This window comes from Haliotis rubra, unplaced genomic scaffold, assembly GCF_003918875.1.
Source record: "Haliotis rubra isolate DU_JTF1 unplaced genomic scaffold, ASM391887v1 Scf85, whole genome shotgun sequence".
In the NCBI taxonomy this organism is placed as follows: domain Eukaryota; kingdom Metazoa; phylum Mollusca; class Gastropoda; order Lepetellida; family Haliotidae; genus Haliotis; species Haliotis rubra.
The window spans coordinates 1,094,231-1,112,350 of record NW_025767579.1 but is presented as its reverse complement, the minus strand read 5'-3'; the positions used below and the strand labels follow the sequence as shown (position 1 = coordinate 1,112,350).

The following is an 18,120-nucleotide window of genomic DNA, read 5'->3' as shown; positions in this document are numbered from 1 at the left end:
TATCATCCTGCTGACAATAGAATTTATGTCCATCCCATTACTTATGTGTACAGCAAAGGGACATTCAGGTAAATTACCTCTTTGATGAGATAGAAGTGCATCATCATGTCATCTGCTGGTTAAGACATTGTTAGCGAAAAGTCACATCATGGTTTATCATACAGAAAATCTATCTGTTGTTGATCTTTTGAGATGCATGGAAAGTACAATAGGGACACATTCTTTAATGCATTTCTAAGGACAGCGCAATGTCATTATCTGAGATTAAACTAGCTTCTGTTACTCAATCTTTCTCCCATCTGAAGTATTAACGATTTATCAGTCATTATGAACATTTATCTAGTCAGAGTGGTAGTTTTGTTTTGCTACAGTTCTTGGGGTGGAGGTAGGGGGTTGTGGTGGAATTATGGCCTGAAATTGGTCCCCAGTATGGAGCTGACTTAAACTAGCTGTGATAGATTGTGTGTCATGACCAAGTGATGTTGATCTTGGTCCAGATTTATTTATTTCAAGGCTCCCAGGGTACTGCAGGAATATGGGTGTTTTACAAATTCACTCACTCACTCACTTTGCCTGTGTTGAAACCTGTTAGTCCTGACAGTTATAACAAATCCCAGAGAAATAATTTCAATTAAATTTTTTACAAATTAATAAAACATGGTACATGGTAATGACCTTTTGATTTACAATTGTTTCCATACCAACTGTAAACCTTCAAATGTCGGGGTTCATTTAGAATGTAATACACATCTATTTGAATCCATTTATTTAAGAACACATGCTTTGACTTCATCTTTGCCTTCCATTACTGTAAGGAAAGCCACAGCACTTGAGGCGAAACAAACTAGAGGCCAGATTAGACATGCAGAGGAACATGTCTCGAGTGGCTCTTGAATGAACTTCCACAAGATACATGCAATCAGACTTAACATGCTGCAGGTATTTGCTTCAACTGACAAAAATAATTGTCTGAATCCATGTTCTTGAAGACAAAGAAAACAAACTGATGTTTCTAATATTCGTGTTCTTAAAAGTGACTTTTAACTTCTCACAGATTTTTGAGGTCATGTCCCTTCAGGCCAAACCATCATATCATATATCGTGTTTGACAGCTCGGAAAACCTTTAGCAAACCATGTGAAAAGTTGGGTGAAAATTATGGAAGGTAATCGCTGTAATTGCAACAGTAATAGTCTTTGTCAGTTGTCAAGAGCTGTCAGTAATGTAATGTTCTTAGAACAGAGGCTGTGAGTGACAGATTGTCATGCATACTACTTCAACCATAAGGCTAAATATTTCAGGGAGGGAGGAGGGCAGTATACATGACAGTGTTTGAAATTAAGCATGAAAGACAAGGGGTCTTGTGGTATATCCCTACTGTAGTAAGACAGATGGTCTTCTAGAATCACATACTTCAGCACCATACCTCAAGGATCCCAGTGTCCCCATAAGGGCTACTGTACCACTGTGAGACAGCATCATATGTAGAATTTTAACCCAGAGGCTGGATCTGTTTTAGTGTCCTGAGATAAATTTTAGCCACCATTCAACAGGAAAAAGGAATGCTCTTTATATTACCGGTCCTGTTGATAATTTACGTCTCAGGTGTCTACTTTGAACACTGACTTTGTACTAATACTATTTCACTCAATACGCTTGCATGCGAAGATCTAATATATGGACTTGAAGTACTTCGTTTATTGTCAACACTGTTTTGGTGAAGGTTCTCCCACCTAAGTCACGCCATTGATGATATAGATGCATGCATGGATAATCACAGTATATTGGTATGCTTTACGGTACATCTGTGTAAGTATGTGTCATGTTGTCATAGATCAATATTGGCAGTTTATTACCTGTTGACTTGACATGGCTTGTGTCTGTTCAGGATTTACTGATGACACAATCACATTGTATGATCACTGTAGGTGGTAACTAGTCTGTAGCTACCAGAGGAACACCTTGACAAAGTTGCAGTATACAAAGTAAGTGGCACATTGCTCTGTGTGTGCTGGTGTGTGCAGTATTGATCATCATAGGCAATGTGAATCAGGGTCAACTTCTGTAAATATTTATCATGCTTATGTTACAAGATACAAGGTACAAGATATTTTATTGTGCAAACGTTCCATGTAGAAACAGTGACAGTTTTCTTTAAACTACATAAACGAGATATATAATAAGTCAGAATAACAATGCATATACTCATACAAATGTGTATAATGACCTAGAACAACCTATGTGTTGCTTTTATGTGTGAAAGGCTGATGTTATGATTTGTATATATAAGTGATGTGGTTCCCATCATTTGTGTATGCTGGTCGTATGTTTGAAAGTGCTGTGGCTTCAATATTACTGTATGCTAGATATGGTTTATGTTTTACGTGATTAACCTTCAGCATTTGTGGTATGTATTCAAGTGTTACAGCTCCAGTCTTAAAGATGGCAGAAATTGTATGTGATAGAGATTAGATTCATGGAATGTAGGTAGTGAATGTGAAACATATTCAATTTTATTCTCATGTAAGAAAGTGTTGCAGGGCAGTGCCATTTGTTTGTTAACGATTGTGGAAATTTAATGTTGCTGATCCCACTGCACGTGAAGTGATAAAGTAAGACTGTTACATCTTCATTACGATGCTATTCTTGTGTTAAAATCCTAAATACGTGGATTTTTTACATTATATTCTGGTACAAAATTATTTTCTTCAAAAAAGGAACAGAATATCGAATAGTTATGACTAAGATGTGAAACATACGATTTAAAAATTGGATGTGAAACACAAGTAGATCATGTAAATGTTCTCTTCCTGTATTTCTTTTATTGTTGTTGGTAATATGATCTGCTGGCTTGATCATGTTGATAAGTATGATTCATCACAATGTTTACATCCTGTATTATAACCAGGGGCGGTGGGGTAGCCTAGTCGTTAAAGCGTTGGCTCGTCACGCCGAAGACCTGGGTTTGAATCCCCACATGGGTACAATGTGTGAAGCCCATTTCTGGTGTCCCCCCGTGATGTAGCTGGAATATTGCTAAAAGCGCCGTAAAACCAAACTCAGTCAGCCAGTCAGTGTATCATAACCATAACATCACCTCCATGAGGATATTTTTGCAGAACAACAACACTTAAAACAAGTGTCTACACATCTTTTATAGAATTATAAAATTTGTAATTAAGAATTCATTAGATATTTCAACAAGGGCATGTTGCCTCTGTTCAGGAGACATCAGGACTGCACTGAGTGAACTGCAGAAGTGCACACATGTTGTCTAATAAGCAGCCATGAGTCTAGCTCGGTGATGCTACTGCTGGTTACAACAGATGCAATGCATCATGGGAGTATCACGTTGAAGGCGAGACAGACCTTATGCCACACAACTGACGTGACTAATTTGTTTTGCTTGCCTGAAATCTGTTATATTATTTTTGAGAGAAAATTATTAAGTTTAAATTTTGAATAAGCTTTGCCCATGTTATCCAAGCTGGCAACAGAGCTTCTCCAGGCACTAGTTCACAGGTCTTGTCAATTGGTTGGACATACAAGATACGTGATACAAGATATTTTTTTGCGCAAACGTTCCATATAGAAACAGTGACAATATTCTATAACTACTATATAAACAAGCTATATAAGTCAGTGTAACAATACATATACTAAAAACAAATGTGTATAATGGCCTTGGACAATCTAGAGATCTTCTAGACTTGTTTGAAGTTCTGGTACATTATTTTTAAACAGGAGGTTTGTCTGTGGTGGTAAGGCTTTGAAAGTAATTAATTTGAGAGGAAAGGGAATTAAATAAGGCATGTCTTACATCTGAATATTTATTACAAGACATGAAATAGTGTTCTTCATCCTCAATGACTGAGCATTGATCACAGAGATGGTCCTCCAAAGGTGTAGGTGCTCTTGTACTACCCAGTTCAATTTTTAGTATTTGTTTTGTGAAGTGGATACAGTGTATTTTTATCTGGCAGTGTTCTAGGCTTGTTTGAGTTTGTTGTCACATGTGATTGTATACAAACTATGTAGATCGATGCTCATCATGTCAATCACTGGATTGTCTTGTCCAGACATGAATTAGAATATTTACAGGTCGCAGTCATTTAGCAGAAACTTTCCTGAGTGCATTGTATAGACAACAAGCCAACAAATAGATATAAGGATCCTTTAGGGCAGACAGTTTATGACCCCATGTCATTAAGATCTGGCAGGTTGGCCACAATTGTTGTCCATGAGTGTATTCATTATATAAACATGTTTGAAATGTTCTTTGTGACTGTCTTTGTGAGAGCCATCATGGGAATTCACTGGTCAACGTGATTGAAGAATATGGATAGATCTGACAAGGCTGATAATGTGTAGTGCCATTCAAACTTATTCAGACAGCATATTAAGACCAAGTCCATAGTTCATTTCTATACTTGTCGTATATGCAACATAACTAGATTTCTTCAGAAACTAAGTAGTCCGTCAAGATCAGCTTTGTCCTTGCAGTCATTGCTGAAGCTGAAATGTTTTTAGGATATTTCCCCCTCCCCCAATCATTATATTCAGGCTATTTATGCTGACTGTGTGAACAGATCCAGTCTATATGTACATTGTGTACAAAATGCTACTGTATGTACACAGGATATTTGTACTAATTCTGACTATTTATACATCGAAAATGTGTATCAATACTGAAAGATTCCTGTGTGGTGTACATCGACCATGCATAACAGTTCTGACTATATGTACTACAACTGTGTTCAGATTCAAACTATATGTACTAAACTAGCACCATGACTGTTGGCAGAAATAATGTTATTTCATAACATTATTTAACATTTCAGATATATAATTTGAATTGGCATACTGCAACAAAATTATTGTTTCCTTCAGGATGTAGCTTGAGGGAAGTTCTATAATGCCTTATGGTGTACATAGGTTACTTATCATCTCATGATATTTCAGTGCTTATTTCGAGTACAGCAACAATACTGTTGATGTTGAGACTCAGGGGAACTACGTCCACTCTTCAGTTTTCTTTGAACAATCCCACATTGATGTGGGTGGTGTAGGAGAGGTACAGTTTCCCTCTCTGAAGAATGCCCTCTAGCATGATGTAAAACACTATTTCGGAGCTTCCCTGAAACTGCAGGATTTACTTTGGCCAAGGTTTAGAGTGTATATTTTCTAAAGCAATGTTGGTATGGGCTGCTTCTGGATTCCTGAAGGCAGTCATCAATTAGAAATCCCTCCTTACCACTTCTGTCTCGTTAGCTGGTGAAGAGGTCTCTACCTTAATGCCCTGTCTAATGGTTAGATTTTTCTTTCAAGTCAGAAACATGTCGTCACCTTTATGTGGGAAAACGTCCTCAGGGTCTGTAGTAGATAAAAACTAGATTGATCTTTGCTCCTGTCGCGCCATATTGATTGGATTGAGAGTTGGACACTCTTTGCAAATTGTCTAGTTTTGCAGTGTGGGGACAATTCACAACCCAACTTTGAATTCTTAGATGAAATGAAGTTGAGTTGTGCTACTCAGACTGTGCTCATAATCAATCATAATTGCTGTTGTGGTATTTGAAATCAGTTTGATTCTTACAACGTTAACGAACACAGCACAGGTCTGTCACAGGAATGCTTTTTAATATTATTACTGTATAATGAATTTGGAATTTAAATGACAATACCCTTTTAGTAGTCAAAGAAACCAACGCTAGAAGCCTGGTCCAGTGTAGCATTCTGACTATATGATAAGGATGTGTTTGTGAATCACTCACATGGTGATGATAATAGTGAAGAGGTGAACGGATCTTGACCCACTAGCTGTCACAAACATATGCAAAGACAAGTCAGCTGTCACAATGAAAACATACAATGCGTTATTACATGAGTAGTGTCATCATTATCATGACAAGTGTTATCTGTTGCTCCTTTTCATCCATTGCCAGCAGAAATAACAGATGCCTTGCAGTTATTAAAAGGTAGAGGCCTTATGGTGATTAGTCACACAAATGACGTATAATGTATATGCATAAAGCTGTTAGGAACAACACGTCATAGTAACACACCAGATGCGATGACATAAGCTTCTTTGATTAGTTATTAAAATCCAGATGTTAATATTTTAGGTAGAGGCAGATTTTGTCCATATGTTACTTTTTAAGCAACAGTTGAAGGCATCTGTGTTAATTTACTGTTGACAGATCTGCTTCATACGAAGCATGGCTGCTATGTTGTATATAGTGCAGGACGTCAAAGAAATATTAAGAATCAAACATGCATAGATATTCTTTGACTGCAGGTCCTAGGGTATAATAAACTTGTATGGCTTAAAGAAAACAAAACTATGAAAGATCATGTGTTGATATATGTGTATGTATTTGTTCATATCAATATGACTGAATAAAGCTCTAAGTCATAGGCTTATTTGTAGTTTTGATCATTTTGGAAATGTGGCCAGTTAATTGTTTTGCTGTTTAGACTGCATATACCATTGTATTAATGAGTGAGAGCTGAATTCCCTCGGGTTACACATACATGTTCCACCTCTATTGAAATAAACAGGACCACAATGAGCTAATTCAATTCATAATCTGAATCTTTTATGTTTTCCTATCAAAAAGCAATTATTGGGTTGTATTATAAAAGGTTGTATTAAAATAGCCTGTGGTCTTTTCGGTGTTACTGTGCCTTTATCTCATGTTATGCAATGATACAGACCACATCCCCCCTGTTTCCGCTTTCTGATTTACTTTAAACTGTTTTTGATGCTAATGGTATCCCAGTGGTCATTACAGAATAAAGGTCAGGGGAACCTCTGTCGGGAGCTATTGTTTGTGGAGATCAACTGGTTCTCGATGTGTTGGAGATCAATCAAGTGAGGCAGTGTTTTGGTCAGTGGTATAGGTGGTAGACAGGGCTGTACTCACACTGGACACTGGATGGTGTTCGTGGCATTAATAGGATTAGGAATACCCTGTCTCAAGAAGGTATGTGTTGTTCTACTGTAGACTAACATGCTGTTGGGAACATACATGAATCATATGTTTTCAGGAGTGTTTCTGGATGTGTTTCTTCTTATTTTCTTGTTCATTTGTAAATTCTTGGCATGAATATTGCTTTTAAGATTTGTAAAAATGTTCTTGGTCCCTAAGTACTTAACTTGTATCATGTGATAGATCTTTTTAAAATGTTATGTGGAGCATCACATGGTTTGCAATGGCAGTTTCTTGGCAGGGTTAAACTTTCAAGAGGTCTATTTTGAGAGATTACAAGAGGAACAATATCTAGAGCATAATTTATGTCAGATTGGTAAAGTCATCCCTCACTTGAGTACATCCAAACTCTTTGTGAGAATTTTTAGTGTTCAGATATTAATGATACAGGACAGCGTGGGTGGTCCAGAGATCTAGAACGCTGCAGTTTACTGTGCAGAGTTGCATCCTTTAGGCATGTTAGGAACTGTGATCAAGGGTTTGAATCCTGATTTGCCCTGATGATTGTGTTTCTAGGTTTATCTGCACCATTCTGTTGCTCGTTTGTTTTCCCAGAGAGGTAACCTTCTTAGACCTACATCACTCAGTGAGTGAGTGAGTGAAGCAGTATGGTTTTACGCCATCTTTAGCAATATTACAGCAATATCATGTCAGGGGACACCAGAAATGGGCTTCACATATTGTGCCCATGTGGGGAATCGAACCTGGGTCTTCAGCATGACGGGTGAACACGTTAACCACTAGGCTATCCCACCGCCCCATTTCACTAAGGACTTTTCTCATTATAAAGCTGACTTGCAGTATGTAACTGTCATACTGTTGAATGTGGTGTTACACCCAGCCCACTTCCTCAATATTGATTCAGACAGGCAACAACTTTCCCAGACTTTGTATCAGAAAAGCCTTGCATGACAAGTTACAATACAAGGTGTGAATAATCTACCTTACAAATGTAAGTCAATGAACATGACATATCCACTCTTAGTATTCACACATCATGTCTACGAGTTCTGTTGAGGCTTGCATTGAACAATAGATCCTTGTAGTTCCTGTCGGGGCATTCTTCTGATGCCTTCTCTGCCCTGTCCTTCATTCCCCACCCCCTACCAGCTCCTGTGTCTCCTGTTTGATCTCCAGACATCAGTAAATACAATACACTGGGGGGTGGGGACCAGGAATGCCATACTCTGATAACACAGGCTTCACCCCAGTGCTCCACCCCTCCATATAGGTTCAGGTGAAAGTTGATTGCAGGGTCATGTAGGAAATATTTTTGGTTGTGCTTGTGAACATGAGCAGGCACTCTCACCTTCCATGCATGCTCTTACAGAAACACAATGGATGCTGCCCTGTTGTAAGACCCAATGGTTTCAAAAAGGTTTTGTTTTGGCTTTGACAATGAATGGCAGATTTAACAGGTACATACAAGAAATAAGTAGTTCTGTGTTCATGTAGATGTTTGGTTTGAAGTGTCAGGGTGTAAACTGATTGATTGCAGCTGTGAGGTTCTGGTCTGATGGGTTTAGGGGTTGTATGGCATCACTCCACTGTAAGAGACTCATCTCACGATGATATTGAGAATCCTCTACCATCCATTAGAATATATGTTTTCAGTGTGTTTAGTATGAACTATCATACCATATTGATCTTACTCATAAGAGTTAATAGATTGGAGTATGAAGAGGTATCTTTACTAGTTTTTTCTTTTGCATCAGCCATCAGTTCTCTGTCTACCTTGTGTTTGAAACTAAGAAGGGTCATTGGGGTTTGTTCCTATCATATTTCTATGTGAGGTCTATAAGATTTAGCATTAGTGTTAGGACAAGACTACTTTGACTTTCATGCTTATTATGAACACTGCCTATGTTAATATGATTCTGCATTTGAACAAGTTTCGAGTAAATTGTCAAGAGTTGAAGGACCATGAGTATCCTAGTTGTTCCAACCTGTGCGGAGTTGCGTTCCCTGGGCAGGCCAGTAACCAATGAATCCTAGTTTACCATACCCATGCTTGTGGGTTTCAGCAAAGGGATAAATACCTGAGACATGCTTCACTCTGGGCTTCCTGAAAGGTTTACATAACATGCCATAATATAACTGGAATACTGTTCAAAGCAGTGTTAAATTGAACATACTCTGTCACTCATAGGAGCTGACCAACTGTGAATGGGTTTTTAACAATGTGTGGCTTATTGTATCAGTATATCACTGTGCCCTAACAGTGTGGATCAATGCTCATGCTATAAACCACTGGTTTACTTGGCCCAGATTTCATTACTTTACAGGCTTTTATTAATGCAGCTTAATATTGCAGACTTGCACAAAACAACATTCACACACTCTCTTGTTAAGTCTTGAACAAATATTAAAGGGGAAATCGTGTTTGATGTAAAGATAATGACAAAAAAGGTAGAAAGTGATGTTACCTTGTGTAAACATTCTCCCTGAGACCAAATAAAAGCTGAAGGTGAATATATTTTTAAACATCACCTTCCAAATGAAAACAACTGCCTGAACCTAGTATATGTGGCCATACATTGTCCGGAACAGTGTTTGGAGAGAAAATATTGATGCTGGCATGGATGTGAAAAAACAATAAGCAGACACTATTTATGAGCAGTCTGCCAAAATACCATTTTAAATAAGCCAATATGCTCCCCGCCCAGTAGCTCTCTTTAGTGGGCTTTGTAGAAAGTGATCATTACCAGGGGCAGGGGTCTGGAGATGGGTGTCTGCCTTAATAGCTAGGGAGAAATTGCTTGTCAGTTTCATAGCTGTCACTGAGGTTGTGTATACCAAATTATACCTACAGTTTCAGTGAGAGAACAATTTGTCTGGTAGCCTCCAGAAATTTCGTTTACATTTATGATGGAAGTCAGTCAGTGCATTTTTGTCTGTTAAGTCAACAGTACATTGGAGCTGGGTATGTGAAATGGCAGATAACACTTCTAATATTACTGGAATGGAATTCTAAAACGTGATCATCATCTTTAAAATTAGCTTTCTTTGATTCACTACTAATGATGTAAGATGCAATCATGCTGATGAAACCGAGAATACATATACAATAAGGAGAAATGAGAAGTATCCTTTGATTAACTTCAATGTGTAGATAAACCTTTATGTGTCAATGCCAGAGAATAACAAGGCTCGATTATCTGTTGAAACAGATTCCATAGGCCATTGAAGGCAAAACAGTACTAAAAATATATGAATGATCACTGAAATTGAGCGATGACACCAGGTGTTGACAAAAAGGGTAAGCATGTTCGGCATCCAGTAGCTCTCCCACTGACACAGTTTGGTCTAAAGTGTTTGTTACCTGATGCCGCAGACTAGAGCTCCTGCAAGGTGATGGCAGCCTGTAAACAAAAAGCCTAGTACTATTCCTACTGTGTCTATAAATACAGTGTAAACAACTAAGGGAGCAGTTCAAAAATGTAGTGTTGGAAAAAAAATCCTTAATTACATAAGTTTTGAGGTATATGGCTTGGCATCAATGGGTTTTCAAGTTTTTGGTTTGATAAAATGTTCTTTTCAAAGGACTTTCTGGGTGTTTCTTCTCAGTTTCTTTTGTTTCAATAACATCTTAACAATGATTTGTATGTATTTCCTTCTGGAAATGTCTATCATTTTGCACTTAGGCTATAGGTGATGCTGGGTATGTCTCCAAATGGAACAGTGTTATTTATCTGACATCAAACCGTTGAAGTGCTCTATGGCTATAAGCATAACTAACACTGAGCCAACATGGATATGATGTTAATGGAAAATTGTTAAAAGCATTCATTTCCTCTCTTTCTCACTCACTCTCACTCACTCACTCCTCATTATTCCTCAGAAGTAATTTTTATTAAACTATAACTTGCTTTAGTCACGATATGGCTGAAATATTGCCAAAGTGACTTTAAATTTAACTCACTCACTCACTCAGAAGTCTGAGAATTGAAAGGAGAATCTTTTCACTTCAAATTTCAGCTATTATATATTAATGTTGGTAATCATAATGTTTAACATTAAAGTTATGAAAAGGGTTCTTGTCTTCATGCTTGTTAACAACAGTGATGATGGTGAGAAACGTCATTCACTTACTCTTTGGCCATATTGCTGAGTGTGGCGTAAAACTCAACTCACTCACTCACCAAAAATTATGTTTACTAGACCCTGACAGTGTGAAACATTATCTTTCTATTCAACTGTGTATACATCAGTCACATAGCTTTTATGATAGCTTTTGATTTTTGATCTGGTACTTTGTCTGCATGATTTTAGTGGGAAGGCCACTGGTCTTGTTAATAGGGTGTCACGTTATATCGAATATGAACCTGATTGGATTTGTAATACAGGTGTTTTACTGGCTCAACATTCTGGAACAGTGTTGCTTGGCATCTAATGATGGTAGCATGACTGTAGGGGCCTTTCTTCTCACAATTACTGTCATGTTGAAGCAGTGTGGTCTAATTGCTCCTGCCACTCCCCGACCCCCTTGTCTACCTGCCTTGATCTCGTGCAGCTGGTGTTTACCACCTGACAAATCCAGGTATGGCCAAGTTCTACCTCAACACCTGATTAGGAACTAAGTGGAAGGCAGGCATCTTCTAGTCTACCTTAGTTGCTCAGTTGCCACACACCTGTGAAGGGGTGGGCTGGTTGATGAAGCTAATTGTTGTCATGACCATGCATACATTAATCTACATAGCATAATTTCATGTTACAGTGTTTCATACATCCACTGTCTTGCACCAGTTTGGGATCGATTTATTGAGGGCTGTTCAAAGCTTACCCTCAAGCTAAAAAAGTAGGTATCAAAGTTACTTGAAACTTGAATATGATCATCAGTGTTTGAAATTGCCCTTATAAGTCAATGGGAATTGTACTTGAAGTAGTAATGTATTACAATAGCAGCACAGAGTATTGAATAAGCATGGGATCAAGTGAAGAAGTATTTCTGTGGCTAGATTTTGTGTCATTCTGTTCTCTCTCGCCTTTAGGCTTGGTCTGACTAGGTCTCCAGTACCTCATGCCTTTTGAAAGAGTCCCAACCAAGTAATATGTAATAACTAATAATACACTGCTAGACAGACTGGCTGTGCGTCAGATAGTTTTTCATGCTGTGAACTGCAAGGGTGCCTGGTCTAAGCACAGTTATTATGTCAGGCCTCTTCAGACAGGTGAAATTCTTAATACTGCTTAAAACAACAATCACCAACTCACTGTCCCTCTCTTGTGTCAATCCCAACAGTAAGACTGTGGGGGATTACCTGTCAAGCACCATTCTTTACGTTTAACCTTTTCTGAGTTGAAAGTGAGATCTGGCGCCTGTATTTATTGCTGTAGAAAGATCTTGTTGGACTATTTTTGATCTATCAAAATGTCAAGTCCAATGAGCATAGCAAGCACATGCTGATTTAAAGTTTCTTGCCCATGTTTATCGCATGTCTATGACTGTGTCTGTGATTGTCTTGACTGCTCAGTAAGTAAAACTTCGAATTTATGTGATCATTTCACATGAGAAATCAGTTGTCCATTAGCTTCATAAATTGACATGATGCCTCAGGAGACGACGTCGTTTTAACCTTAGTCCATATAGCTCCTCAACAGATTCCCAGCAGTGAGTGAGTATTGTTTTATGCCGCTTTTAGCAATATTCCAGTAATATCATGGTGTGGGACACCAGACCTGGGCTTCACACATTGTACAGATGCGGGGAATCTAACCTGGGTCTTCCTCGTGATGAACGAATGCTTTAACCCCTAGGCTACCCTACCGCCCTGGATTCCAGGCACAGATATGTAGGGATCTACATATAGATGGAGAAGGTTGAATGAAGGAACAGTTCTGGATTAGAATGAATTAGAAAGAAATCATCAGTTAAGGTTGAATGAGGATGTGGTCAACAATTTAAACAGCTGATTGAGGATACATTTTAGGATTAAGAAGGATGGATGATGATACACTCAATGATTGAGATGGTTGAATGAGGATTACGATTAAAACAGGTTGCATAAGCATATAGTCATTGATCAGTATATTGAATGATAAAGTAAATAATTAAAAAAGTGTTGGATTAAGGTACCAAAAGGTTGAATATGGATACAATCAGTGATTACAACACTGGGAAATACAATCAATAGACACAATCAATGACACCAAAATTGAATTCAGGGATCATTTTAAGGATTATAATGGCTGAATGAGGATACAATCCAAGGACTATGATGTTGCATGTTTGTTGTCCCTTCTATGGCTTTTCTAGCTTCTTCTTTTCCATCTTTCCTGTCTGTTGTTGTTCAACTCACCGCTATGATTTCCCCAAGCCCAGTCATCTTGGCATGTGACCAGGTGGTGTTCACTGGGACATGATTGGAATTCCTCCTTGTCTGTGGTGGAGATGGTCAGCTTCTATTGTCATGTAATGATAATATACACATGTCCATCTCCCTCCACCACCAGCAGCAGCCTGGTCTGCCTGTCATCACCCACCAACGGGCACTGGACAGATGGCGCCACAGGATGGAAATGGATTCCATTGGATCTCCAGGAAATCTCAGAACTGATAAAAGTGTTCCTGTTGATGTTCAGGGAAAAAAGACAAGTAAATCAACTGATAGCAACCCCATTTCTTCTAAGAATACACATTGTTTGATATGTTTAGATAACAATCTTATCTGGAATTAAATCTGAAGAACACTTGAACATATCATGTGTTTCTGCATTTTTAAAGTTGGAATTAAGTGGGTTCCTCCTTGAGAGTACCGGTAGTTTAAGTTGTGCACATATATTTTGAAATCCCCTATTATGTAAATCATATTATGACTTGTTTGTTTTTCAACTTGGGCTTTCCTCTCTCATGAAGTTCACATGCCATGATATAACTGGAATATTGTTAAAGGGGCATTAAATACAATTCGCTCACTTTTTTTACACTATTGTTTTATTGGATGTAACAATTCCTTTCTGATTTTTCTAATTTCTAGATTTTTGTCTCTGTCAAACTGCATAGAACAGTACAGTTTCATTTTCGAGCATAAAACCAGTCTGTGCCTATTAGTCCGTGGCATGTTGTGTCAGAGACCATATTACAAAATTATTATTATTATATGGTCTCAGGTTGTATACAACTGACAGTCTTTTGTTACCCAACTGTTGTTGCTATGGAAGTAGATAATTTCAACTGTACATGTCATACTTGAGATGATTGAAGGAAGTTGTAGAGTACAATTCCCAGAATACAAGAGGCTTGCCCCAAGCAAGGTTCCCATTATCTGTGGTATTTCAATGACAGCTGTTCCTACCTATCATTGCATGATCTACATGCAAACAGCTGTGATGACTGGTTCATTTATTTCCTTGTACAAAGCTACCTCACACTTGCATCAACTTACACTCCTACTATGTATACATCTGCCCTGTAATTAGTACCTGCACAAGATGGGAGATCTGGGTTAGCCATGCCATATTTCTGTGTCCTGGAAGTGCTTCAGTTCTAATGATTATCATCAATGTGATGTATATGATTATGATGACTCCTGGTGAAAAGTTACCATTGTTCAGTCTGTTTTCTGAAAATAGTAACATTCATGAAGGGCTATTGACATTTACTAGAGCTTTGTTGTGGATTACACATTGTAACATTAAGTAGAAGGTAACTGATTTGCAGTGAATGAAAAAGGTTTCTTACAATCAGATGACATTAAGAATTTAAAAGTTAATTCAAGACATTGGAATCAACAGCATCATGACTCAGACAGAATTGAAATTCCCAGTAAATACATGGAAACTAATACATAGAGAAGGCTGAAACACCACTGCTCAGTCCACTGTAACAACCATCTGCTTGACTTCCTTATAATCATTTGTATTTGGAAACATTTTTAGTTGATAAAACATACATTTAACGATGTGCTGTGCCTGCTGAAGATTTGAAAAGTTCTAAATAGGAGTAAGTTCAGCTTTATGACCTAAGTTAACATTTTTCCTGAAACCCTAGCGTGTGTGGTGTGACTTATCATTCTCATATTGCACTTCATAAAACACAACTTGCAGGGAAATGTGAATCTCAGTGGAGCAATTATTGCAGTGAAATTGATGATAATATTTAGCAAAGATTAAAAAATGTATCTTTTTTATGGAAATGGTGATTTTTTTATCATCTTACAGAATGTAGTAGAACATTGCTGCTCCACATTCATGTGTTTTAAATGGCCTGTGCAGCAAAAGTTATCCTTGCTATGTAGTTCAAACAGATAAATGGTGGATTCTCTGATACCAACGAGAGCTTTGATTCACCTTTCTCACAGAAGACTTATAGTGAAGCAATCTAGTGGCTGATATGGGTGTTACAAGAACGCTACAGCCACTGGAACAGGAATTTACACTAATAGAATACTGAACATTTCTACAATAAGCGATGTTCTTGATATTTAAGTTTTTCATGTTGGACAAACTCTAACATCACTGTCGAGCTGTGTCTAAGTTAACCAGGTGAAGACATGGATGTTGGGGTTGTAATGTGTAAGCTGCGCCTATCAACACATATACTCTTATGTCGTAAATGTTCTCTCTTGATTATGGTTGCCTATATCCTGTGGGTACCACTGAGACATATAGAAATGGAAATGAAAATAGCCATAGCTATAGCCATAGCCATAAGTCATAGCTATCCCTAGTGGTATGCCTATGGAGAACGCAGTTATCTCTGTCGACTGTGACATCTTTCTGTTTTAGCTGCATATTATCAGAATTATCAGAAATTTTCCAACCAAAACTAATAAAGTTGAAAAATAACAAAATGAAAAAAATCCCGCGAAATCAGAGTTCAAACGATTCTTTAAAATAACCCCAGCTGGGGTGAAAAGTGGTTTCAACAGCTGTGCTGTGCATATAACGCATGCGCAGTGAATAGGTTCGGGGGGCTTGGACCGGGATGCACACACAAAGAGCCCTGAGCGTATCGGCAAATGAACCAGCCAATGAAAAAATCTTCGTTACACTTAAGTTCACACCCACCCGTTCTGACTGGGTTCGGTATCCCGGGTGCTTCATTTCGAGGGTAGTAAACCCAAGTACAAAATATTGCACTTTTGATTTGCGATTGTATGCTTATTATTTTGTTTATTTGTTTTTTCACAGCAATGTATATTATATGTCATGAATAAATTATCATTGTGTTTTAATTATGTTTATTTTGTTGGTTGTATCTAAGCTTTAAACTTCTATATTCAACATAATCATGTTTCTAGATTTGCTAGGACCTACCACATGATACACCTATATCACTTTTGGTTTTCCTCGCACTCTGAGCTGACATGCCATGATGCTACTGAAATGCTATACAAAGCCGCAGAAATCAAACTCACTAACTCACTGATAATGCACACGTGTTTACTGGTATGTGTAGTTTGTTTTATGAATTCCCCAAATGACTAGCAGCTTTGATAACTTAATCTGAATATGGAAGCACCAGACCCTCCATGGCACGTGATCAGTGCTACCTGAGTGGTGTGCTGTATCAGGGCACACGTTGTGGGTGGTTGATGCTGATACCATTCTGCTGTTTTCTCAGTAAATAGGCTGCCTGTTTGTGGAGTTTTCTACACGTTTTACATTCACCATATCTACTCAGGAGAACCAGCATAGGCATGCTCCTTAAAAACTGTGTGTTTTCATATGTAGATGTGATTATGTCAGTTGTGACAGACCCACCTCTGAAGTGATACATGGTGGTTTTTGTTTTCTGTTGTGCCAAGATATCAGAGGTTTGAGTGACAGGATTTTTAATTTTATATGTCACTCCCGAAGAAGCCCTGTTCTACACGTTTCTGTTAATCTGAACTGATGCTGCAGTGGAGGTTTTAGTTTAATTTGATTAATCTGAGCATGCACCAGCAAAGGGTTGGAGTTCTAATGAGCATTAATTTTTGAGTGCTGTAAGAAAACTAGAATTAAATTGAATTTTTATGTAAAATTAAAGAAGATTCAACATGTTCAATGTGGATTGAGGTCCTTAAAGTGATTAGAACTTATAAAATATTATCCTGTTTCTTACAACGATCTCATCTCACTTCAGGACTACAACTCTCGCGATATTTTTGTTTTAGCAGTCAACTTTTGTGTCTGCTAGCTGAAATATGCCTCTGTGCATCATTTTAAGTAAAATTTATTGTTTTCATATTTTGTTATTAGCTGTTCTTATCAGACTGATCAGTATGAGTATTAGACTAGTTGCTAAAGATAAAGACTGCTACTACAACCAGTAGGGGTGAAACGGTATGCTCTCACCACGGTATGGTACGTATTGCAGTACAAGGCCGTTGGTTCGGTGTTTGAGATATGATCATAATGCTGAAAATTAACATCAAGAGCCAAACCTTACATTATTTAAAAACATGGAAAAAATAACCATAATCTTTGTCATTTTTTAACTAGATAGAAATGACAGTATGAATTTTTGGATTGCATTACGGTATACCAAAACCACAGGCAAAATACTGTTCTATTAATACCACGGTATACCGTTTCACCCCTAGCAAACAGTGGAAATATAACCATATGAAACCTGAAGATGTGGCAAGGTCTTTTAGTAGCATTTCAGTATTTATGTCACAAGTACATCGTCATTGACAAGTGTTATGGCCTGATATTTTTAGTACTTAAACTTTGTCTGATTTGATCATCTGAACTTCACTCAACCCATTGCCCAGGTCAACTGATCACCGGTTGATCAAGAAAGTAATATCCACAGGAGATATCTTTTGATGTCTCCTGTGAAAGCCAGTATTGTATAATACATTGCCGTCCAGGGGGAATCTTCACTATGGCCTGGCTGGGTTGTGTGTTAGAATTTACCCCGACTTTGAAGAAAAGCTATCACTGTCTGTCACTATTGGGCAGTGGGATAACGTAATGGTTAAAGTGTTGTCACGCTGAAGACCTTGGTTCGATTCCCCACATGGATACAATGTGTGAAGCCCATTTCTGGTATCGCCCTGCTGTGATATTGCTGGAATATTGCTAAAAACAGCATAAAACCTTACTCACTCACTCACTGTAAGATTCATAACTGCGGAAAAACTCAATTTCCCAGGAATGTACACTGGAATGTTATGTGTAAAGGTTTGTGAAAGTTA

General features: G+C 37.9%; 1 protein-coding gene across 5 annotated transcripts in view; it reads left to right on the top strand.

The window, feature by feature from the left end:
* LOC124262711 (serine/arginine repetitive matrix protein 2-like) overlaps nt 1-18,120 on the top strand; it is a 116,068-nt gene that overhangs the window by 9,128 nt on the left and 88,820 nt on the right. Inside the window, exon 1 of one of the 5 annotated variants that reach the window (XM_046697243.1) lies at nt 1,910-1,984. The exons of the other annotated variants lie outside the window; for them this stretch is intronic. The gene's annotated coding sequence lies outside the window, so the exon portion shown is untranslated. Of the gene's footprint in view, nt 1-1,909; nt 1,985-18,120 lie in introns of those variants that run through there. 5 annotated transcript variants of the gene reach the window in all.